We start from the raw sequence: 24,895 nt of genomic DNA on the forward strand, positions 1-24,895 counted from the left end.
CCACTGCGCCACCAGGGAGGCCCCAGGAAGGAATTTTTTTTAAAAATATATTTATTTATTTACTTATTTATTATTTTTAGCTGTGTTGGGTCTTTGTTTCTGTGCGAGGGCTTTCTCTAGTTGCGGCGAGCGGAGGCCACTCTTCATTGCGGTGCGCGGGCCTCTCACTATCGTGGCCTCTCTTGTTGCGGAGCACAGGCTCCAGACGTGCAGGCTCAGTAGTTGTGGCTCATGGGCCCAGTTGCTCCGCGGCATGTGGGATCTTCCCAGACCAGGGCTCGAACCCGTGTCCCCTGCATTGGCAGGCAGATTCTCAATCACTGCGCCACCAGGGAAGCCCAGGAAGGAATTTTTGACCCTGGGTAAAATTATGCACATGAGGGAGTTTTAGCTGGGCTGGACCAGAGGCTTAGATTTACCTATTTATGAATAGCCATCACCCCACTAAAGTTCCTCCTTGTGACTGGACAAATAGTACCATTAATTGACAGTTAAAAAGCCACACTCACCAATTTTATTGGGGTTCAGGATGTTCAAGGAAAAGAACTTGGACACGACCATTACTGGGATTTAGACAAACTAGTGAATTGGAAAGGTCACGATGGAAGTCAATTTCAGAGAATAGCAGTGGCAGAAATTCTCTGAATGTGCAGAAGGAATTGGGTGTACTGGGGTTGACTCAGAAATGAGACCTTCAAACAGGAGCAGTGATTTTGGGTACAGAGTCAGGCTGTGATCCTGAATATACTTTGTATTCTTTCTTCCTAGACTGCCTAAGCACTTTGCTAAAAAGAGAGCGTTGTCAGTAGAAATTAAAGAATTGTGGCACTGGAGGCCCACATGAATTCTATTGAAGGTTGGTCTTTTTTCCAGAGGGCTCTGGATGGAACAGACTGGGCTGTTTCAATAGGGACTTTAATCATTTTACAATAGGATGTCCTACATGACTAGAAACTGAAAGAGAAGTAAATGCTGGAGATAATGAGACAGATGGTGAAGACTTTTGGGTGTCAAAACACTGAAATTAGGTGCTCCAGGAGCTTGGGAATCAGAGCCTCTATAGGTGAGGCCCAAGCAGCACATTAGTAGTGGTGTTCCTGGACTGAATAGGTAGAGGATCTCCAGGCTTCAAAGGCAAGTATGGTGAAGCAAGTACCCTCGAGGGTCTTCCCTTGACAATTGTGTTTCTCACTGCTCTGGTGAAGGGTCTTGGTAGAACTTATTTGGGTATAGGAAGGGGTTGGGTGAGCAGTTCTTAGATGACAAATCTACTCTAGCATTCCAATTTCCCTGGGTCTTGGAGACTGTCTTCTACAACATACAAACCGAGCCGTTTCATCTTGGTTTAGCGTGGGCTACCAGGTTTCAGTTAATTAACCAAGGAAACTCTTAGAGCCACTTAGCCACTAAGTAATTCTTTTGCCACTACGTAGTATGCGCACTTCAGTTCTTTCAAAAATATTCTTCAAGCATCTACTGCATGTCAGAGACTCTTCTAGTCCTGGAGATACAGCCATAACCAAGACAGAGATCGTCCCTGCTCTCTCTCTCTTTCAGCTTGGTTCTAATGGGAAAGACAGATTAAAAATAAATTTTTATTAAATTTCAAGAATTTAAGTACTTTGTTGGAAAATAAAACTGGTAAAGAGACAGATACTGACAGGAAGGAACGCTTTTAGGTCTGGTGGCAATAAACACAGACATTAGCTCATATTAGCAAAAGAGTGTTTAAGAATAAAAATAAGTATAATCAGTGCCCCTTACTTTGGAGACAAACTGAAGTACTTAACGTACTTCTATTTTTGACTTCTTCCTTAGCATGGTGAGTTGTTTGGGAAATGATTCAATAGTTATTTGTAGTTCCTAAATTCTCAACAGCAGTTGCCTCCTGATATGTGTCACTATGTATTCTGAGTTGACATCTGCTATCTGAATCACCAAAATAGTGCCTTGTTTTAAAATTTATCCACTATTGGCTTATGTTTTATCTTACTCTAGGCCATGTTATCACTACATGTGACATCTCTGTATATGTGTTTGTGAAACTGGGATAAAGTTGGCAAAACTTGAGATGGAGGAGACTCTCTATGAAACATGTTTTTGCATTGGTAGAACAGCAGGCATAAGCACGTTAGGAATAGAGGGAAGAAGAGAGACGGAGAGATATTGGAGAAATAGGATCTCACAAAGGAAAGTCAAATGCAATTTGGGAACTTAAATGCCATTCAGGCAACAACCTTTGGAGTTTAGACAACTATAGACTTTTAATTGTAGTTTTTGGTCTCCAGCAAATAGATTAAAATCTCCTTTAGAAATAAAGCTTTTGCTTAGTGGAGGAAAATCAGTTAATGTTTATTGATGGGGATTTTGATGACAGCACTCATGATGACATTCTATTTGAGGAATGTTTCTCAAATGGGACTTGATTCGGCAAACTTTTACACTGATAGGGAGATGGACGCTCTGACACTTTAGATATTGACGTATGAAGAAGAGAAATCATTGATATGACTAAGTAATTGTGAAGCGTAGTATACGAGTCTCCAGAGTTTTGTGGAGTTAAATAAAGAAAATCATAGTACAGATTATCCTCTGTTGAACAATATAGATATGTGTACACCTAATGTCGGATAGCTATCAGAGCATCAGAGCAGTTCCTAAAATGCTTTGTTAATGATTGTTTTTAAGAATTCAAATAAATGTTAAGCCTTGTAATTATCCTACCAATTCCCATTCCCTCTTCCCTCTGTGACCAAAAGATGAACCAGTCCCAGGGGAGCCTCAGCAGATAAAGATAGGATTTTTTTTTGTTTTTTTAGTGTCTTTCTGTCCCTGCTTTTTCAGTCCATTCCAGGCCACCCAGATCCTTACTGGCTATTTCATAATAAGAAAGCCTATTGATCGTTCACATGTCCTTGATAAAGGGCTGGTATAGTTTGGACAAGTGAGCTGAGACTGACCCTAACTGGTCTGAGCCTACAGCCACTGTTCTTTTTATTCCAAAACACCGACCCCTGGAGAAAGGGTTAGGAGAATTTTCAAGCCTGGTCACCCTAGGGTTGGGTTGTGTATGGAAGAGAGGACACGAGCCTGGGAGTTAGGCAGTGCAGGTACTCGTTCTACCTGGTACTCAGCCTACCTGGTCTGTCTTTGTGAAACATACTAGGTGTGTTTCCTCACCAGATGACTTCATGGGCCTCTTCAAAAGCTCACATCCTGCAATTCCTCTCTGTGACACTCAGAGGCCAAACAAATGATTTGACTGTTTTCCAACCTCCTCTCCAAAGTATCTTGTAATATTAAAGCAGAGTATTTTGATTGTCTTATATTGGGATCTGCTAATGAAATTGGAGGAGAACATATTATTGTTTTTCAACTCTCTTAAATGGATGTGCTGTCCTCTCCCTTTTCCATCTGTTTTTCTGGCTTTCTGTTGGTTTGGGGCCATATATACGTGGGCAGTAAGGGCGAGCATTTCTGCAGAAGCACCACAGGCCCACTGTGCTTTAGCAGACTTTATTCTTGTTTGTTTCATGAGGGTTTGTAAAGATTGGGACTTTTCCAACAGTCAGCACATACTTAAGGGCACCTACTATGTGCTGGTTCTGCTTTAGTTTCTAGGAATTGGGAGAAATCTGCACATAGAGAGCCATGTGTATCTACATATTTAAACTATTATACCTATTTCCCTGTATTATTTTGGGACTAAGGAGTTGATGCAAACCAGCACTATGAATGAACTTGATTATATTTAGGAGAATAATTTCTCACTTCTTGGGTCTTTGCTACAAATTTTAACAATGAATAGCTGTTTTCAGAACTAAAAGTTTGGCAGCCCACCAATAAGATGTAAAATGAAGAAAAACCAAAGACACCTCTATCATTTTGAAGTACATGGAGCTATTTTTCAGAAGCCAGCTTCGTTGACAGAGCAAGTCCGTTAATAACCCTGCAGCACTCCCCTTGTTGGAATAACACAAATTAGCATTTAACCCGGGAGGAAGAACACATGAAGTTATTTAACATTTACATAAAATTATGGAGTAAACTCCAAACAGGTTGCCTCTGAAATGTATAATTACACTCAGCAGTCCTGTCAGCATACATGGAAACAATTTTACTTCCAATCATCTTCTGCTTTTATTCACTCAGGAATGTATCATTAAAATTTCCACAGAACAATGAACCTTAATAGGTGCTAATGCAATTGTGAATTATGGTAATTGTTACCTAAATTAATCTCTGTACTTTCCATTCCTTATTGCCTTATGCATAAGGAGTGTGAAAAAGATAATGTTGAAACTGACATTTGTATAAATGGTGTAAAAGATTTGTCTAACTTGATAAAAATTTCAGGAGAACTTGCTATTTTTTAAAGTAGTTTACTTGGAAAAAATGTTAGAATTGCTGCAAGTACAGTTTATGTAATCTTTTATTGATGAAACTTGCAGTGGACAAAGGCTGTTGACTCGTTTAGGTCGTCTTGGTGAATATGCACTCACTAAGATACCCAAATGGCAAATGTGTGCCTCTGTGTCTATATTGCGAGGACAGAGGTGCATTCACACCCATATCTGTATGGGGTCACCATTTGTGTGTTTACCTTCACTTATTTATGTAAAGTACATACAACTTGCTTGTTGTAATGAAGCCCATTACTATGGACTGAGTCGTGTTCCCTGCCTCCAAATTTGTATGTTGAAGTCCTAACCCCCCAGTACCTCAGAATGTGACTATATTTGGAGATGGGGTCTTTCAATAAGTAATTAAATTAAAATGAGATCATTAGGGTGAGCCCTAATCCAATATGACTTGTGTCCTTATGAGAGGGGGAGATTAGGACACAGACACCCACAGAGGGGAGACCACGTGAAGACAGAAGGAGAAGACGGCCATCTGCAAATCAAGGAGAGAGGCCTCAGAAGAAACCAACCCTGCTGACACCTTGATCTCAGACCTCTAGCCTCTAGAATTGTGAGAAAATAAATTTCTCACAATTGTTGTTTAAGCCACCCAGTTGGTGGTATTTTGTTATGGCAGCCCTAGCAAATGAATGTATCCACCTAGATTGGATGTAAAGAAATGTAGGTCAAATATATTCCAATCTAAAAAAAAAGGAAATACAGGTTTTTGTCCTGTCTCTGTCACTCCTGAGTTATATTGGACCTTGGGTATATCACTTAATCTTCCCATTTGTAATGAGGTCTAGATTTTGTATGTTTGTTTATATCAGACTGCCCAGCATCAGATCCTTTTTTTCTGCTACCAGCACCCCGGGTTTTCTCCGAGAGAATACTTGCCCTTTGTTTTCGGTCCCCACAGTTTGTGTGAGGCTGGTCTAATACCCTCGCTCTAGATGTGGGCATGTTACTCGAGTCTGGCCAATCTTTATGTTCCATGCCCTCTGCTTGCAATGATGGGCTCAGGTATGGGACAGAGGACAGAGACCTGGACAATGAGATTTGATTTCAGGACTTAATTTGGAAGTATTGAGCAGTTAAGCTCTCCGTTTGTTGAAGCTTCTGAGGTATGGGAGGTGAGTGCCCGGGGCTTGCTATAGCTCTGGCAGCCATAGTGAAAGGCCAGGCTAAGAAGGATGCTCACATGAAGGGAGCCAAGCCACAAGATAGAGAACTAGTACTAAGGATCCTTCGTGAGCCCTCACCCAGGCTTGCCTGAAGCTCATGATCCCTGGGACCCTGGCATTTTATTAATAAGCCAGTAAGTCTCTCCACTCTTTCTTCAACCTTAAGGCAGCCTGACTTGCATTTCTATTATTGCTACCAAGAGTCATGAGTAATATAATGGCTTAATGCTTTGTCTTCCTCTGCAAAATGAGTGCGCTCTTCTAATGGAAATGATTTTTTCCCCAAATTAACTATTACCTAGAACACTGATACTTCTCTGGCATGTATGTGAAAGGAGGCAGCAGCAAGGGCGGGAAGTGAAATCCGACCCATTTGATATTGTGCTGATCCCTTTCTTCTGTGTGGAAACCTTTGGGTTAGATGATCCAGACTCCTGCCAATACTTAAAATCATTAAATCTTATATACTTGGGAATACTTGTAGGTCTGAGTGTGCAGGAACCCTGGGGGCAAAGTGGAGAGCAGGGTGAGGGGAAAATGCACTAACAGGTAAAGAAAGCATGGTCAGAGGTCACAGGCAGACATGTGTCCTCCAAGGGCTGTGAAGTCACTGAATGGCCAGAGGCAACGGCTGCTTGTAAAGCGCTTTACCATCGGGTAGCTGATTTTGCTATCCGTCTCTGGCAGGGCTCCAGGCTGTCACGCACAAGCTGAATAATCGACTTTAGAATGCTTATGGGCAGAGGTGTACTTGACCTGAGCATAGTAAGAGAATTTAAAAAGCAATATCATTGGTGCCACCAGAAATCCTCCAGATTGGTGAAAAGCCCACTAGGTTGAAGTGGAATGCATCGTAATTAGTGATATTTTATTTTATAGAAAATGCTTTATTGAGCCAAGCCTGGGACCAGCTTTGCCATTTATAACAGTCTTTGGAACAGTGCTTATTAACCAAATCTGAAGAAGACTTTGAAAAATCCATATAGAATGTGTGATCAGTTTTGAGGGTTCTACTTTCACAGCCCATTTCCCTACTGGACCCCAAGAAAAGGGCTCCTGCTCTAGACAGATGTGTTAAACCCATGTTTGTTGATTTTTTTTTTCCAAACGTTCATAGCAGCTTTATTCATATTTTCCCAAAATTGGAAACAAAATGTTCATTAACAGGAGAATAGCCAAATTGTGGTACATTCATACAATGGAATACTACTCAGCAATAAAAAGAAATACATGGTTCAACCTCTCAAAACTTTATACTAATGAAAGCATTAAGTGATTCGATTTAGTTTCAGAGCTGGGGAGGAAGGAAATGCTAGTCTGTGGTGAAAAAATATAGATAGTAGTTAAATTACCAACTAAAGTAGCGGTAGTGCTTTGTTGCTTAGGTAGGAGTATAAGGGAACCTTCCTTTGTTCTGATATGGCTGTGGGCTAAAAGTATCCATTTTCAAAATTGTAGTTAAGATTTGTGTATTTCAATTTTATAAATCTTACCTAATAAGAGGTGTGTACAGCGGACAGATGAATGTACCAAAGCAGAATTGAGGACTGTTGAAGCTAGGGTGTGAAGGTTCAAGGTACTATTTTTTTAAATATACATCCAATTAAGATGTTTAATTACAAATCTCGACCTATTTTTATGGGCTCCTAGCTCACATATCCAACAGCATATTGGACATCTCTTGACACTGCCAGTGGTTTTCTTCCAATCTTAGTCACATAACAGACCTCTATGACCCTGCCTCAGTTTCATCCTAGGTTTCTGGTTTGAGCAACTCAGGAAAATGCTGGATTGCAAGAAGTAGTCTGAAGAGGGTTCAGTTTGGGGGTAAGAATTGACACCTGTCAATTCTTGTAAAGGGTCTTGTAAAGGACTAACCAAGTGGACCCTAAGGAGCAAACTCAAGTGGGAAAAAACTAGAAAAGTAAAACAAACTGATGGTGATCAACAGTGGACATGCTTGCAGTGAACTCAGTTACAAAGTCTCTGAAGGTAGGAATGGGTGGATGGAATCCAAAGGACCAGTGCTTCTTCCATTATGACAAAAAGAGAAGGGTAGATGGGAATGTAAAGTTTGAAGGTGGGTAGCCAGGAAATGGTGAGTTATCTGGCTAGGACAATAAAAGCCTTTTATCTTTCATAGTGTGATACCACATTTACCATATTTTTCAGATTATGTCCCTGAATCTGATTAACACCAAGTGCTTGCCAAACTCAGTTACCAGTTCATGTAAGAGAATCTGGTGCTGTAGGTATTGCACACATATGTAACAACCTGCTCTTCTACGATCAACCCTTTTTAACTCAGATTTTGGACAATATTCTGATAAGCTTATTCTGAGAAAGATCCAAATACACATTTTTATAAGATTCCAGTTCTTAGCTTATTGTAGATGAAGAACTGAAATTTTGCCAGATGATGAGATATGTACCTGCATGGCACAATGATGAAAAGCTTATAACTCTGTTCTAGTTAATAGAAATAACCATGAGTTAAACTCTGCCCCCACCCCACCATCAAGAGCCTCTTTCATAATAAATGTTGGACTATTCCACCTTCAGACTTTTCACTCTTCTAGCTCCAAACTCTAGCATTCTTATTCTTACTACTTACACCCTTTCTACTCTTTGATATCCTGTATATAGCCCAGATGATTTCCTTTGAGCTTCAGGTATGAAGCCACTGACAAAAAAAATGTTTAAATCTGTTCTCCCAGGAGCTCAAAGATCTTATCTTTATGACAACTCCTATAAATCTTAAAAAAATGATCATTAAATATTGATTTACTCAATTAATTATGAAAACTTTAGAGACCTAGTATTTGGTCATGTGTACTATTTAAAAAAGTACATCAACAGAAAACTTTCTGAATGTCACTAGACAATAAATTAAGCAAACCTTTATTGAAGCTTAAATTGTGGTACAGAAATACATTTCAATTGATTTAAGTCCAACACCATGAAGAGAGAAATTACGGCACCAAAATTTTCCCTCCTCTATCATACACACTAGGATTAATTTAGATTACTATTCAATCTATAGTTTTCATTTTTCTGGGCTTTGTTCCATACAAATTTGTGCAGTTTTTCAACATTAAATAGAAATCTTAAATCTGTTGTGGTGGGGTGGGGTGGAAATCAGACCTCAAGCCAGTAAATGTTCATCAAATCTACTGGGACACTGTTCAAGAACAAAATCCACTTTGAGCATTGGTCCTCATAATAGCACCAAAACATAAGGTACTGTGCACTAATTACAGAATCGGACTGATCCATTGATTGAAAGCTTCTTCAGTGAAGCTTTGAATCAACAACATGTTTAAAAGTCAAAAGTGTTCCAACCACTTGATTTCAAAGCAAGTAGAATTTATGTTTAGAAACACTAAAAAAAAAGTGTTTCATTTATAAATACAGAAGGAACAAAAGCATCACTGCATCAATCCAGAAAGAATCAAAAATTGTTTGAGGACAAGAAGAAATACAAAATTGTGTCAACTTTGCTCATTTATCAGCTGCTGAAATGTCCGTATTAGCAAATACAGCTAAAAGGCTAAAAACTCTTTTAAGCCTGTATTTCTAGTCATTTCGCATTGACCATTTTGGAATTTTGTATGTTTTTATGGATAGCATTCTGCTTCACTGTGTAGTATGTCTGAATAACCTGAACAGTTCTCATTCATCACTTGATGTTACTCCATGGAGAAAGAAATACCAGTAAGAGGAACTGTCAGAACACTATCACATGCATCACAAAGTCACAGAACTTTTTAAGTCACAAGATGGCAAAGACATCAATTCTGCTTTGAACCAAAGTTTATGGCATATTATTAATAGAAATTAGTGGAAATGGCTACAAAAGTAAAAGTTAAGGTGAATCATCTGAGCTAACTTGACTTGTTGAATCCAATACAACCTTTTTCTTAAATCTCCTTGCTAACAAATTTAGTGATAATTCTTTCATACTACTACTTAGCAAGTTAATAAAGGCATGGCACTCATGAGAAGCTAATCTCATTTAATGGGGGGCACAGAATGGCATACAGTTTCCATACAGTTCTGCCAGTATTCCCTAGTATCAATCTACACCTTCTTTGCTAATCAACACCAGCTTATTCCAAAAGAGCTCATGGTAACGAAAAATGCCAAACTCCCTTGACCTTAAAAGAAAATTAAGCCCAGGGTCCATCCCCCATCCCCCCTCTGGAGTATAAGGTTAGTGTAAACCCACAGTGTAACAGTGTATTGCTTTATGGAGGGGGTGGGGTTGGGAGGGAGACACCATGGTGAGGAACGAATCAATTAAAGTCATACAAGTATAGGAAGCAGTGAGATAGTAATACACAAAATGGATAACTGCAGTCATTTTCGTAGAGGACTCGACTCGTGGAAGAAGAACTTTGATTGGTGCTGCAAAAACATCTGTATGAAGTAGAAATTGGTTTCAATAACATTAGTAGAGAATATGTTCTAGTAAGTGGAGGTAACTGGATGCAAAATCCTTGTAGCAATTGAATAGAACAGTCCCAGATGGCTAGGCTGAGGCCAACACCTAATGAGGACGAAAGCCTTGTCTGTGGGGAATTTTGGATGATACCTGGAGAAATATTACACTGTGCATAAACCAGATTGAATTGTTTTCACAAGTGTTGTAAAGTTTCATATAGTGAAAGGTTTTTTCTACATGTACTTCAATTTCACAACAAGAGTGGCATAGGATACCTAAACACAGAAGAGAGCATTCATGCAAGATATCTAACTCCTTGATACAATAATGCATACAATTCAAAATGATTACACTATCATAACATCTAGGGCTTTCTGCAACTACAAGGGGGTGGTTATGGAAAGCATGGCCCTTGGTATCAATATCTAAAAAGCAGCCACCACCTTCTTCTACGTGTGTTCTCTTTTTGCGTTTTTTCGTCATTTTTCTTAATCAACTCTGCTGTTGTTGCCGCTTCTTAGCAAAACTGGTAAAAACAAAATTGTAATCACTGAATAGAGCGCTCTGGCAATCTAGACCTTTAAAACCTTCAATCTTCTGGGGCAAAGAAAGCACTGTGTGACATTTAGAACTCTGATTTGCAAACAGGGTGGTCACAAATTTTCCTGGCTTGAAGACTTCCACAACTTTCCTGATCAGGTCATCATAGGAGGTCTGACTTAAGTTTGTTTCAAAGCTAACATAAGAAAATTCTGGTTCTGGAGTGATGTGGATAGTCCAGTAAGTTCCATCTGATTTCATTCCATTCATTGAATACCCACAAGGATCGAACAGTGTGGCATCAATGACAGAACCTGGTATCAGATCACGAATTCTACTCTCATGAGTGACATCCTTTGCAGTAATACCATCTTTCATGTAGCACTGGTCCATACTGCTGGGTCAAGCTCACTCATCAGAATTTCCAGGGTTTGATCTGGCTGATTGATTACTCGACTCTCTGGGAAATCCAAAGTATACAAGTACCAACAATCAGAATTCATGCGTCCCATACAATATGCAGCTCCATTTGGGAAAATTGCATTATGAAACTCTATTTCTTCCTGGAAATTCCCGTGTGGGTACCCTTGGTGAGAAGGCTTCATGAAATTCTTACGAGAATAAAAGAAGCATTGAATTGAGTCAAACCCATTGTAATCCCTAGCAAGTTTCAACAGGGGAACTGGTGCTTTCAGCAAGAGGGTGGTACCACGTCTTCAAAATGAAACGTCTCTTGGAGGCAAACATGCTACTCTTACTGAGTACATAAGCTTCCTGCTTGTCAGTTTTTGTCACACTTATGACTGAACATTGCACATCCTTCAAAAGTATGTCCCACTTGTGTCTTGGGATGGTGCGAAGATCCCCAGATCCTTGGTTTGAGTCAGGTTGCTGCCGGGAGAACCAAACCTCCAGCAGCTTCTCGGTCCCTTCGAAAAAATGTGCAGCTTCCATCACCATGAGACTAGCAAACAACCAAAACCACAGAAAATCAAGTAAATTAAATCTCTTCTCCCACCGCTGCCGCCGCCGCTGTGGATTGTTCCAGCTGTGTTACTGAAGTTCAGGTTCCTTTTTTGCTATAATTTTATATTAACTTTTTTTTTTAAAAAAAGGGTTAGTAAAATTTCCCCAGCTTTTTTTTTTTTTTTTTTTTTTTGTGAGCGAAAGTTGAACGTGAGTCTGTTGGAAATAGAGGCAGATACAGCTCAGTCTCTTGTAGTCTGCTGTTTCGCCATTAGAGAGAGTAGAGCGAGCGCTAGCTAATGTTGCTGGCCATACTGTGGGAGCCTGCTGATTTGTTTTTTAAGCTATTTGGATTTTCTGAATCCAGATTCTTTAAATTGTAATTTACGCAACACTAATTCATTTCTTCAACTACCTTTAATTTCTTTCTTTTATTTTGGGGGTTGCTTTTATTCACCTCTGCGTGTAATCTAATGGAGTTCCTTGTTTATTCAACAAGTTTTTTGGGAGGGGTGCATGCCGTGTACCGGAAACTGTGGTAGAGGCTGGGGATATAATGAGAGTAAAGACAGGGGGGCCAAATCCCCCTGGAACTGATGGGCTCCTGGGAGAACACAGGCCTTAGGTAATATTGAATCAGCAGAATCTAATCTTGTCGGTTCTGTCTCTCGAGTGAGGGCACTATCTCTGTGAGGCCCAGAGCAGCCAGGGACTGGAGTTTCGAGGGGACTGTGGAATCTGAGGACGTATAAAGGCTGCCCCTTCAGCTGCTGTAGCTTTGCAGAAATGCAGTGGGCATCACAGGGAGGGAGACAGGAGGATTGAGGACGGTTAAGAGTGGCCTATTCTTTTACCAAAGACCTCACGCTAGGGCCAGAACTAGGGTGAAGTGAGTGAGATACTTGGTCTTGGGCGGAAAATTCACACAGGTGCCAAAAAATCCCTGGGTAATCAGGATTCAACAGAACCAGGATTAGGGTGAGGGAGGGAGGTGAGCCGTGCGTGGGATCTTTATTTAAAATTTTGATATTTTCTTCATCATGGCCATTTGGATACTTTGTTCATCATGGATAAATTAATTTTTTTAGCAATATATTTTTAAAATTTTATTGAAGTATAGTTGACTTACAGTGTTGTGTAAGTTTCTGGTACAGCAAAGTGATTCAGTTTTATGTATATATATGTTCTTTTCCATTGTGGTTTATTACAGGATATTGAATATAGTGCCCTGTGCTATAGAGTAACACCTTGTTGTTGATCCATCCTATATATACTAGTTTGCATCTGCTAATCCCAAACTCCCAATCCTTCACTCCCCCACACCCCTCCCCCTTGGCAACCACAAGTGTGTTCTCTATGTGTGTGAGTCTGTTTCTGTTTCGTAGATATGTTCCTTTGTGTCGTATTTTAGATTCCACATATCAGTGATATCATATGGTATTTGTCTTTCTCTTTCTGACTTAACTTCGCTTAGTATGATCATCTCTAGGTCCATCCATGTTGCTGCAAATGGCATTATTTCATTCTTTTTTATGGCTAATATTCCATAGTATATATGTATGTAGCACATCTTTATCCTTTCATCTGTTGATGGACATTTAGGTTGTTTCTGTGTCTTGGCTATTGCAAATAGTGCTGCCGTGAGCATAAGGGTGCATGTAGCTTTTTGAATTATAGTTTGTCTGGGTATGTGCCCAGGAGTGGGATTGCTGGATCCTATGATAACTCTATTTTTAGTTTTTATAGGAACCTCTATACTGTTTTCCATAGTGGCTGGACCAATTTACATTCCCACCAACAGTGTAAGAGGGTTCCATTTTCTCCACACCCTCTCCAACATTTATTATTTGCAGACTTTTTAATGATGGCCATTTTGACTGGTGTGAGGTGGTACCTCATTGTAATTTTGATTTGCATTTCTCTAATAGTTAGTGATGAGCATCCTTTCCTGTGCCTATTGGCCATCTGTATGTCTTCTTTGGAGAAATGTCTATTTAGGTCTTCTGCCCATTTTTTGATTGGGTTGTTTGTTTTTTATTATTGAGTTGTATGAGCTGTTTGTATAGTTTGGAAATTAAGCCCTTGTCGGTTGTATCATTTGCAAATATTTTTCTTCCATTCTGTAGGTTGTCTTTTTTTGTTTATGGTTTCTTTCCTTTGCTGTGCAAAAGCTTATAAGTTTGATTAGGTCCCATTTGTTTATTTTTGCTTTTATTTCTATTGCCTTGGGAGACTGACCTAAGAAAACATTGGTACGATTTATGTCAGAGAATGTTTTACCTATGTTCTCTTCTAGGAGTTTTGTGGTATCATGTCTTATATTTAAGTCTTTAAGCCATTTTGAGTTTACTTTTGTGTATGGTGTGAGAGTGTGTTCTGACTTCATTGACTTACATGTGGCTGTCCAACTTTTCCAACAGCCCTTGCTGGAGAGACTGTCTTTTCCCCATTGTATATTCTTGCCTCCTTTGTTGAAGATTAATTGTCCATAGGTGTGTGGGTTTATTTCTGGGCTCTCTATTCTGTTCCATTTATCCATATGTCTGTTTTTGTGCCAATACCACATTGTTTTGATTACTGTAGCTTTGTAGTATTGTCTGAAGTCTGGACAATTTAAATTTTATATTTTAAAAAATACTGCATTAAAATGTTACTTCTCTTGATTGCTAAGATTTTGGAAGCCTCCTTAAATTTTGTGCCCAAAGCAGGTGCCTAACTTTCCTCACCCTGGTCCCAGCCTTGTCTCACAATGTAGTGATAAGTCACAGCACTTTATTAGGAAATGTTTGCTATGTATCATTTTTATAATTTAGTTTGTATAGGATATGAACTCTTTTGATAAATATTTTGCATAATATATGATATATATTTTTATATATATAATTTTTTGTATATATATAATTAATTTGACCTCAAGGAATACTTAAAAAGTGTAGAGTCAGTATAATTTTGAGTCAGTAGATTTGAGGCACAGAGAGAGAGTATGTGTCTGCGCATCATTTTTTGACTCAACATCTCTCCGTTTGGCTGGGGAATCCTCTGCACTGTACCACATCTGGCTCTGAGGTTTAGTGGCTGTCTCCATCTGCACTGGGTGGCCACAGAGAGCAGGTGACGAAGACACTAACTGTGTGCCCGGTGGGGTGGCCTTGCCTGGAGACGAGACCACTGTGCCTTTCCCATTTCCCTGTCCTTCATGCAAGCCCTCAACCTCACCTCTGGCTTTATGTTGCCCTCATCTCCTCTTATCGCTCCATGTCTCACCTCTCTGTTTTCTCCTCTCCCTAATCTACTTGTTCCCTGATCTCCTCAACACCAGACTTTGCTCTGGGTTTCATCCCTGACTCCTCTGTCGCTGGCATATATCTGTCTCCCACACGACTTCTCCACCATCTGGAACAAGTTCTAGAAGCCTAATGAACTTGTAAAGTGTGTTCAGTTTGGATGGCAAAACCCATCTTTCTTCCCTGTGACTGGAACCTCCTGACCTTTCCTCATAAAACACTCATGTCCTATTTGCTACCCGTGCTCAGTTGTCGTTAGTTTGTGTTGACAGTTTTATTGTTTCCTGCTGACCCTTGTCCATCCACAATTACTATGGTATGTAGCAACCTATTTATTTCAGAGTTAAATGTGTAGAATAAAAACAAAACCAGAAAGTTCCACATGCTAGGGAGAAAAATCCCAGTTTTAAAAATATAACCTATATTCATATATGTATGAGTCCTATTGTAATTTATTTCTCTAAATTAGTGAGTAGGTCTCTTAAACATGTCCAGATAATAGTTAGTAATCCTTGGCTTTTTAGATCTCCCAGGCTCTAAAAATTATGTGTGTGAATAAACAAATATCTAATGCAAATTTTTCAGAGAAGCAAAAATTAACCAAAGAAAGATACATTGCAGCAATTAACTAAATAAATGCCTTAAAGTATTGACTATAAATGAAGATGATTCACTCTTTCAAAATATCCTGGGCTTCAACATAAAATGAATTTTTATTTATGAAACTTGTGTGACCAAATCATAACTTGAGAATTAAAATAATGAAGGGAAAAATAGTTTGGTATGTAGCAGCATGGGGGTGAGGGTGAGGAGACCAGCGTCTTTCTTTTAGTCATTGCTACTGATTGCAGACTAAGCTTGGGCAAGATGTGTACCGGGTAGATGCCTCATGCTGATAAGTGAAGATGGGGGCTAAAATGAATGGCTTCTACCCAGTAATCACTAAAGCTGATTTAAATCAGATCACACAGCTATAGCCTTATATTTAAGGAGAAATTTATCTCTGGTTGCATTCCTGTTATGAATTTAAATAGCAAGGGACTGTCATTTGCTTTTAAAAGTTGAAAGGCCAGCACAAAGATGCAGAAAGGAAAAAAAATGTACAGTGTGCTGCATAAGAGGCCATAAAGTTTGGTATTGTTTTCAGATACAAGTACTTAATCTTCTATGTAGATATGTAATCTTTAGACTGAAAATAACCTATACTTTTATTAATTTCCATATTCCTCTTATGGTTCTGTGGATTCATATCTTTTGAGAGCATGAACTAGGAATGAAAATATATCTATTTGTAGAAGCATGCCCTGGACAGTTTGGCTTTGGATTAATTGATACATTTTATGAGTCAAATTATCCAGGACTTTATCCTGAGTTTCTTCAGAGAAGTGAAGGAAGGCAAAAATAACACTTCTCTGATGCTTTGGGATCCTTGGTAAGAAGCTATGTGAGAAGCACAAAGTATCGCTCTCATTTGGCAATTGTGATTCTAAGGCATATTGAAGCAGACACCCGAGTGCTCCAAATGACAAGATAATCCAGATAAACTTTACGTGTCTTGCAGCTTTTGAAGTTTCTAAAGCCAAAGAGAGTGAAAGGATAAAAGACAAACCAAGTTCCTAAGTTAGTTCATATCATACACTTAGTGTGTCTGCTTCCTATGACTCCTGGCTGCCAGCAACAAATACTTCAGCCAAGCACCTCGAGTCAGTGTATCTGCATGTGGACAGTTCTATCGCACATATGTGCCACGGATTACAAAAATGAGACTATCTTCTTATGTAACTTGCTTTCTTTTAATGAACATAGTACTGAGTAATTAAATATGCTGCTCTACAATATCAGTTGTAAAAGCAGAATAGTTCTCCATTATATAGATGAATCAAAATGTGTTTAACTAATCCCCTATAATTGGGTATTTATATTATATGGCAAGCCACCACCAACATATCAACATGGAAACAGATTTAACCTTTTAAGTTTCCTAAAGCTGTTAATAAGAATGAAACCTGTGGAAGACCCAAGTGGATAGGGCCAGAGTCTTGTGAGGTAATACACAGTGGGAGACTTCCCTGGTGGCGCAGTGGTTGAGAATCTGCCTGCCAATGCAGGGGATACAGGTTCGATCCCTGGTCTGGGAAGATCCCACATGCCGCGGAGCAACTAAGCCCGTGCGCCACAACTACTGAACCTGTGCTCTAGAGCCCGTGAGCCACAACTACTGAGCCTGTGTGTCACAACTACTGAGGCCCGCATGCCTAGAGTCCATGCTCCGCAGCAAGAGAAGCCACTGCAATGAGAAGCCCGCACACTGCAAGGAAGAAGCCCTCACTCGCTGCAGCTAGAGAAAGCCTGCGCGCAGCAACGAAGACCTAACACAGCCAAATATAAATAATAAATAAATAAATTAATTAATTAATTAAAAACACATTTAATACACAGTGGGTCAGAGGCCTTGGGCCCTACAGATCTTGGGGGATGACTGGATGTTTAGGTAATAATCCATGTGAAGCCATTGTGTAAACTGTATCAAATGTACAAAGTATGACACATTTAGGCTAAGAAATTGCTATCTTTCAACATAAACTTATGCTTTCCAACTAAAGATATTAGCATTTAATTATTGGCTAAGGTTTATACAGTTTTATTTTGAGTATATCTTTCTTAGAAGAACCTTAATATGGACTTATATGTACAGTGCAGTTTAAAAAGTGGACAACTGCATTATAATCAAATGAATGCATTTATTTATTTTTACCATCTTTATTGGAGTATAATTGCTTTACAATGGTGTGTTAGTTTCTGCTTTATAACAAAGTGAATCAGCTATACATGTACATATATCCCCACATCTCCTCCCTCTTGAGTCTCCCTCCCATTGCCCCTATCCCACCCCTCTAGGTGGTCACAAAGCACTGAGCTGACCTCCCTGTGCTATGCGGCTGCTTCCCACTAGCTATCTATTTTACATTTGGTAGTGTGTATATGTCCATGCCACTCTCACTTTGTCGCAGCTTACCCTTCCCCCTCCCCGTGTCCTCAAGTCCATTCTCTATGTCTGTGTCTTTATTCCTGTCCTGCCCCTAGGTTCTTCAGAACCATTTTTTTTTTTTTTTAAGATTCCATATATATGTGTTAGCATACGGTATTTGTTTTTCTCTTTCTGACTTACTTCACTCTGTATGACAGACTCTAGGTCCATCCACGTCACTACAAATAACTCAATTTCGTTTCTTTTAATGGCTGAGTAATATTCCACTGTATATATGTGCCACATCTTCTTTATCCATTCATCTGTCGATGGACACTTAGGTTGCTTGCACATCCTGGCTATTGTAAATAGAGCAGCAATGAACATTGTGGTACATTACTCTTGAATTATGGTTTTCTCAGGGTATATGCCCAGTAGTGGGATTGCTGGGTTGTATGGTAGTTCTATTTTTAGTTTTTTAAGGAACCTCCATACTGTTCTCCATAGTGGCTGTATCAATTTACATTCCCACCAGCAGTGCAAGAGGGTTCCCTTTTCTCCACACCCTCTCCAGCATTTATTGTTTGTAGTTTTTTTGGTGATGGGCCATTCTGACTGGAGTGAGGTGATACCTCATTGTAGTTTTGATTTGCATTTCTCTAATGATTAGTGATGTTGAGCATTCTTTCATGAGTCTGTTGGCAATCTGTATATCTTCTTTAGAGAAATGTCTATTTAGGTCTTCTGCCCATTTTTGGATTGGGTTTTTTGTTTTTTTGATCTTGAGCTGCATGAGCTGCTTGTAAATTTTGTAGATGAATCCTTTGTCAGTTCCTTCATTTGCAAATATTTTTTCCCATTCTGAGGGTTGTCTTTTCGTCGTGTTTATGATTTCCTTTGCTATGCAAAAGCTTTTAAGTTTCATTAGGTCCCATTTGTTTATTTTTTATTTTATTTCCATTTCTCTAGGAGGTGGGTCAAAAAGGATCTTGCTGTGATTTATGTCATAGAGTGTTCTGCCTGTGTTTTCCTCTGAGAGTTTTATAGTGTCTGGCCTTACATTTAGGTCTTTAATTCATTTTGAGTTTATTTTTGTGTATGGTGTTTGTGTATGGTGTTTGAGTGTTCTAAGTTCATTGTTTTACATGTAGCTGTCCAGTTTTCCCAGCACCATTTATTAAAGAGGCTGTCTTTTCTCCATTGTATATTCTTGCCTCCTTTATCAAAAATAAGGTGACCATGTGTGCATGGGTTTATCCCTGGGCTTTCTATCCTCTTCCATTGATCTATATTTCTGTTTTTGTGCCAGTACCATACTATCTTGATTACTTTAGCTTTGTAATATAGTCTGAAGTCAGGGAGCCTGATTCCTCCAGCTCCGTTTTTCTTTCTCAAGATTGCTTTGGCTATTCGGAGTCTGTTGTGTTTCCATACAAATTGTGAAATTTTTTGTTCTAGTTCTGTAAAAAATGCCATTGGTAGTTTGATAGGGATTGCATTGAATCTGTAGATTGCTTTAGGTACTATAGTCATTTTCACAATGTTGACTCTTGCAATCCAAGAACATGGTCTATCTCTCCATCTGTTTGTATCATCTTTAATTTCTTTCATCAGTGTCTTATAGTTTTCTGCATACAGGTCTTTTGTCTCCTTAGGTAGGTTTATTCCTAGGTGTTTTTTTCTTTTCATTGCAATGGTAAATGGGAGTGTTTCCTCAATTTCTCTTTCGGATTTTTCATCATTAGTGTATACGAATGCAAGAGATTTCTGTGCATTAATTTTGTATCCTGCTACTTTACCAAATTCATTGATTAACTCTAGTAGTTTTCTGGTAGCATCTTTAGGATTCTCTAGGTATAGTATCATGTCATCTGCAAACAGTGACAGCTTTACTTCTTTCCGATTTGGATTCCTTTTAATTCTTTTTCTTCTCTGATTGCTGTGGCTAAAACTTCCAAAACTATGTTGAATAATAGTGGTGAGAGTGGGCATCCTTGTCTTGTTCCTGATCTTAGAGGATATGGTTTCATTTTTTCACCATTGAGAACGATATTGGCTGTGGGTTTGTCCTATATGGCCTTTATTATGTTGAGGAAAGTTCCCTCTTTGCCTCCTTTCTGGAGGGTTTTTATCATAAATGGGTGTTGAGTTTTGTTGAAAGGTTTTTCTGCAGCTGTTGAGATGATCATATGGTTTTTCTCCTTCAATTTGTTAACATGGTTTATCACATTGACTGATATGCATATATTGAAGAATCCTTGCATTCCTGTGATAAACCCCACTTGATCATGGTGTATGATCCTTTTAATGTGCTGTTGGATTCTGTTTGCGAGTATTTTCTTGAGGATTTTTGCATCTATGTTCATCAGTGATATTGGCCTGTAGTTTTCTTTCTTTGTGACATCTTTTTCTGGTTTTGGTGTCAGGGTGATGGTGGCCTCGTAGAATGAGTTGGGGAGTGTTCCTCCTTCTGCTATATTTTGGAAGAGTTTGAGAAGGTTGGGTGTTAGCTCTTCTCTAAATGTTTGATAGAATTCGCCTGTGAAGCCATCTGGTCCTGGGCTTTTGTTTGCTGGAAGATTTTTAATCACAGTCTCAATTTCAGTGCTTGTGATTGGTCTGTTTATATTTTCTGTTTCTTCCTGGTTCAGTCTCAGAAGGTTGTGCTTTTCTAAGAATTTGTCCATTTCTTCCAGGTTGTCCATTTTATTGCCATATAGTTGCTTGTACTAATCTATCATGATCCTTTTTATTTCTGCAGTGTCAGTTGTTACTTCTCCTTTTTCATTTCTAATTCTATTGATTTGAGTCTTCTCCCTTTTTTTCTTGATAAGTCTGGCTAATGGTTTATCAATTTTGTTTATTTTCTCAAAGAACCAGATTTTAGTTTTATTGATCTTTGCTATTGTTCCTTCACTTCTTTTTCATCTATTTCTGCTCTGATCTTTATGATTTCTTTCCTTCTGCTAACTTTGGAGTGTTTTTGTTCTTTTTTCTCTAATTGCTTTAAGTGTAGGGTTAGGTTGTTAATTTGAGATGTTTCTTGTTTCTTGAGGTAAGCTTGTATTGCTATAAACTTCCCTCTTAGAACTGCTTTTGCTGCATCCCATAGGTTTTGGGTCGTCGTGTTTTCATTGTCATTTGTTTCTAGGTATTTTTGATTTCCTCTTTGATTTCTTCATTGATCTCCTGGTTATTTAGTAGTGTATTGTTTAGCCTCCATGTGTTTGTATTATTTACAGATTTTTTCCTGTAATTGATATCTAGTCTCATAGTGTTGTGGTTGGAAAAGATACTTGATACGATTTCAATTTTCTTAAATTTACCAAGGCTTGATTTGTGACCCAAGATATGATCTATCCTGGAGAATGTTCCAGGAGCACTTGAGAAGAAGGTGTATTCTGTTGTTTTTGGATGGAATGTCCTATCAATATCAATTAAGTCCATCTTGTTTAATGTATCATTTAAAGCTTGTGCTTCCTTATTCATTTTCATTTCGGATGATCTGTCCATTGGTGAAGGTAGGGTGTAAAAGTCTCCTACTATGATTGTGTTGCTGTCGATTTCCCCTTTTATGGCTGTTAGCATTTGCCTTATGTATTGAGGTGCTCCTATGTTGGGTGCATAAATATTTACAATTGTTATATCTTCTTCTTGGATTGATCCCTTGATCATTATGTAGTGTCCTTCTTTGCCTCTTGTTATAGTCTTTATTTTAAAGTCTATTTTGTCTGATATGAGAATTGCTACTCCAGCTTTCTTTTGATTTCCATTTGCATGGAATATCTTTTTCCATCCCCTCACTTTCAGTCTGTATGTGTCTCTAGGTCTGAAGTGGGTCTCTTGTAGACAGCATATATACGGGTCTTGTTTTTGTATCCATTCAGCCAGTCTATGTCTTTTGGTTGGAGCATTTAATCCATTTACATTTAAGGTAGTTATCGATATGTATGTCCCTATTACCATTTTCTTAATTGTTTTGGGTTTGTTATTGTAGGTCTTTTCCTTCTCTTGTGTTTCCTGCCTAGAGAAGTTCCTTTAGCATTTGTTGTAAAGCTGGTTTGGTGGTGCTGAGTTCTCTTAGCTTTTTCTTTTCTGTGAAGGTTTTAATTTCTCTTTCGAATCTGAATGAGATCCTTGCTGGGTAGAGTAATGTTGGTTGTAGGTTTTTCCCTTTCATTACTTTAAATATGTCCTGCCACTCCCTTCTGGCTTGCAGAGCGTCTGCTGAAAGATCAGCTGTTAACCTTATGGGGATTCCCTTGTATGTTATTTGTTGTTTTTCCCTTGCTGCTTTTAATATTTTTTCTTTGTATTTAGGTTTTGAAATACAAAGTTTGATTAATTTGTGTCTTGGCGTGTTTCTTCTTGGATTTATCCTGTATGGGACTCTCTGCACTTCCTGGAATGGATTGACTGTTTCCTTTCCCATATTAGGGAAGTTTTCAACTATAATCTCTTCAAATATTTTCTCAGTCCCTTCCTTTTTCTCTCCTTCTCCTGGGACCCTTATAACTTGAATGTTGTTGCATTTAATGTTGTTCCAGAGGTCTCTGAGACTGTCCTCAATTCTTTTCATTCTTTTTTCTTTATTCTGCTCTGCAATAGTTATTTCCACTATTTTATCTTCTAGGTCACTTATCCGTTCTTCTGCCTCAGTTATTCTGCTATTGATCCCTTCTAGAGAATTTTAAATTTCATTTATTGTGTTGTTCATCATTGTTTGTTTGCTCTTTAGTTTTTCTAGGTCCTTGATAAACGTTTCTTGTATTTTCTCCATTCTGTTTCCAAGATTTTGGATCATCTTTACTATCATTATGGTGAATTCTTTTTCAGGTAGACTGCCTATTTTCTCTCCATTTGTTAGGGCTGGTGGTTTTTTGCCTTGCTCCTTCATCTGCTGTGTGTTTCTCTGTCTTCTCATTTTGCTTAACTTACTGTGTTTGGGGTCTCCTTTTAGCAGGCTGCAGGTTCGTAGTTCCCGTTGTTTTTGGTGTCTGTCCCCAGCGGCTAAGGTTGGTTCAGTGGGTTGTGTAGGCTTCCTGGTGGAGGGGACTGGTGGCTGTGTTCCGGTGGATGAGGCTGGATCTTGTCTTTCTGGTGGGCAGGTCCACGTCTGGTGGTGTGTTTTGGGGTGTCTGTGGCCTTATTATGATTTTAGGCAGCCTCTCTGCTAATGGGTGGGGTTGTGTTCCTGTCTTGCTAGTTGTTTGGCATAGGGTGTCCACTACTGTAGCTTCCTGGTTGTTGAGTAGAGCTGAGTCTTAGCGTTGAGATGGACATCTCTGGGAGAGCTTTTGCCGTTTGACATTATGTGGAGCCGGGAACTCTCTGGTGGACCAATGTCCTGAACTCAGCTCTCCCACCTTAGAGGCACAGGTCTGACACATGGCCGGAGCACGAAGATACTGTCAGCCACACAGCTCAGAAGGAAAGGGAGAAAAAATAAATAAATAAATTAATTAATTAAATTAAATACAATAAAATAAAGTTATTACCATAAAAAATAAAACAAATTACTAAAAGTAAAAAAAATTAAAAAGTAATTAAAAAAAAGAAGGAAAGAACAAAGCAACCAAATCAAATAATTCTTCTATGAATGATAACAAGTGCTAAAAACTATACTAAAAAAAAAAAAAAAAAAGGACAGACAGAACCCTTGGACAAATGGTAAAAGCAAAGCTATACAGACAAAATCACACAAGGAAGCATACATATACACACTCACAAAAAGAGAAAAAGGAAAAAAAATCTATGTATAAAAAAAAAAGGAAGAGAGCAACCAAATCAATAAACAAATCTACCAATGATCATAAACTCTAAATACTAAACTAAGATAAACATAAAACCAGAAACAAATTAGATGCAGAAAGCAAACCCCAAGTCTACAGTTGCTCCCAAAGTCCACCGCCTCAATTTTGGGATAACTCGTTGTCTATTCAGGTATTGCAGAGGTGCAGGGTACATCACGTTGATTGTGGAGATTTAATCCACTGCTCCTGAGGCTGCTGGGAGAGATTTCCCTTTCTCTTCTTTGTTCGCACAGCTCCCGGGGTTCAGCTTTGGATTTGGCCCCGCCTCTGTGTATAGGTCACCTGAGGGCATCTGTTCTTCGCTCAGACAGGATGGGGTTAAAATAGCAGCTGATTAGGGGTCTCTGGCTCACTCAGGCCAGAGGGAGGGAGGGGGACGGAATGCGGGGTGAGCCTGTGGCGGCAGAGGGTGGCGTGATGTTGCAACAGCCTGAGGCGCGCCGTGTGTTCTCCCGGGGAAGTTGTCCCTGGATCACGGGACCCTGGCAGTGGTGGGCTGCACACGCTCCCTGGAGGGGAGGTGTGGATAGTGACCTGTGCTTGCACATAGGCTTCTTGGTGGTGGCAGCAGCAGCCTTAGCGTCTCATGCCCATCTTTGGGGTCTGCGCTGATAGCTGTGGCTTGTGCCCATCTCTCGAGCTTGTATAGGCAGTGCTCTGAATCCCCTCTCCTCGCGCACCCAGAAACAGTGGTCTCTTGCCTCTTAGGCAGCTCCAGATCTTTTCCTGGACTCCCTCCCAGCTAGCTGTGGCGCACTAGCCCCTTCAGGCTGTGTTCACACAGCCAACCCCAGTCCTCTCCCTGGGATCTGACCGAAGCCCGAGCCTCAGCTCCCAGCCCCCGCCCACCCCGGCGGGTGAGCAGACAAGCCTCTTGGGCTGGTGAGTGCTGGTCGGCACTGATCCTCTGTGTGGGAATCTCTCCGCTTTGCCCTCTGCACCCCTCTTGCTGCACTCTCCTCCGTGGCTCCGAAGCTTCCACCCCCCCGCCCCATCTCTGCCCACGAAGGGGCTTCCTAGTGTGTGGAAACTTCCCCTCCTTCACAGCTCCCTCCCCGAGGTGCAGGTTCCATCCCTATTCTTTTGTCTCTGTTTTTTCTTTTCTTTTGCCCTACCCAGGTATGTGGGGTGTTTCTTGCCTTTTGGGAAGTGTGAGGTCTTCTGCGAGCGTTCAGTAGGTGTTCTGTAGGAGTTGTTCTACATGTAGATGTATTTCTGATGTATTTGTGGGGAGGAAGGTGATCTCCATGTCTTACTCCTCCGCCATCTTGAATTTTGGCTCAAGTGAGTACA

The 24,895-nt window shown here is 39.6% G+C and overlaps 1 pseudogene across 1 annotated transcript in view; it reads right to left on the reverse strand.

The window, feature by feature from the left end:
• Positions 1-343: 343 nt before the first annotated feature.
• LOC309633093 (S-adenosylmethionine decarboxylase proenzyme pseudogene) overlaps positions 344-24,895 on the reverse strand; it is a 78,428-nt pseudogene continuing 53,876 nt past the window's right edge. The window contains exon 2 of the transcript XR_014249588.1: positions 344-17,996. The product of XR_014249588.1 is annotated as an S-adenosylmethionine decarboxylase proenzyme pseudogene (transcript). The remainder of the gene's footprint in view (positions 17,997-24,895) is intronic.

This window comes from Balaenoptera borealis, assembly GCF_965194805.1.
Source record: "Balaenoptera borealis genome assembly, chromosome: 8".
In the NCBI taxonomy this organism is placed as follows: domain Eukaryota; kingdom Metazoa; phylum Chordata; class Mammalia; order Artiodactyla; family Balaenopteridae; genus Balaenoptera; species Balaenoptera borealis.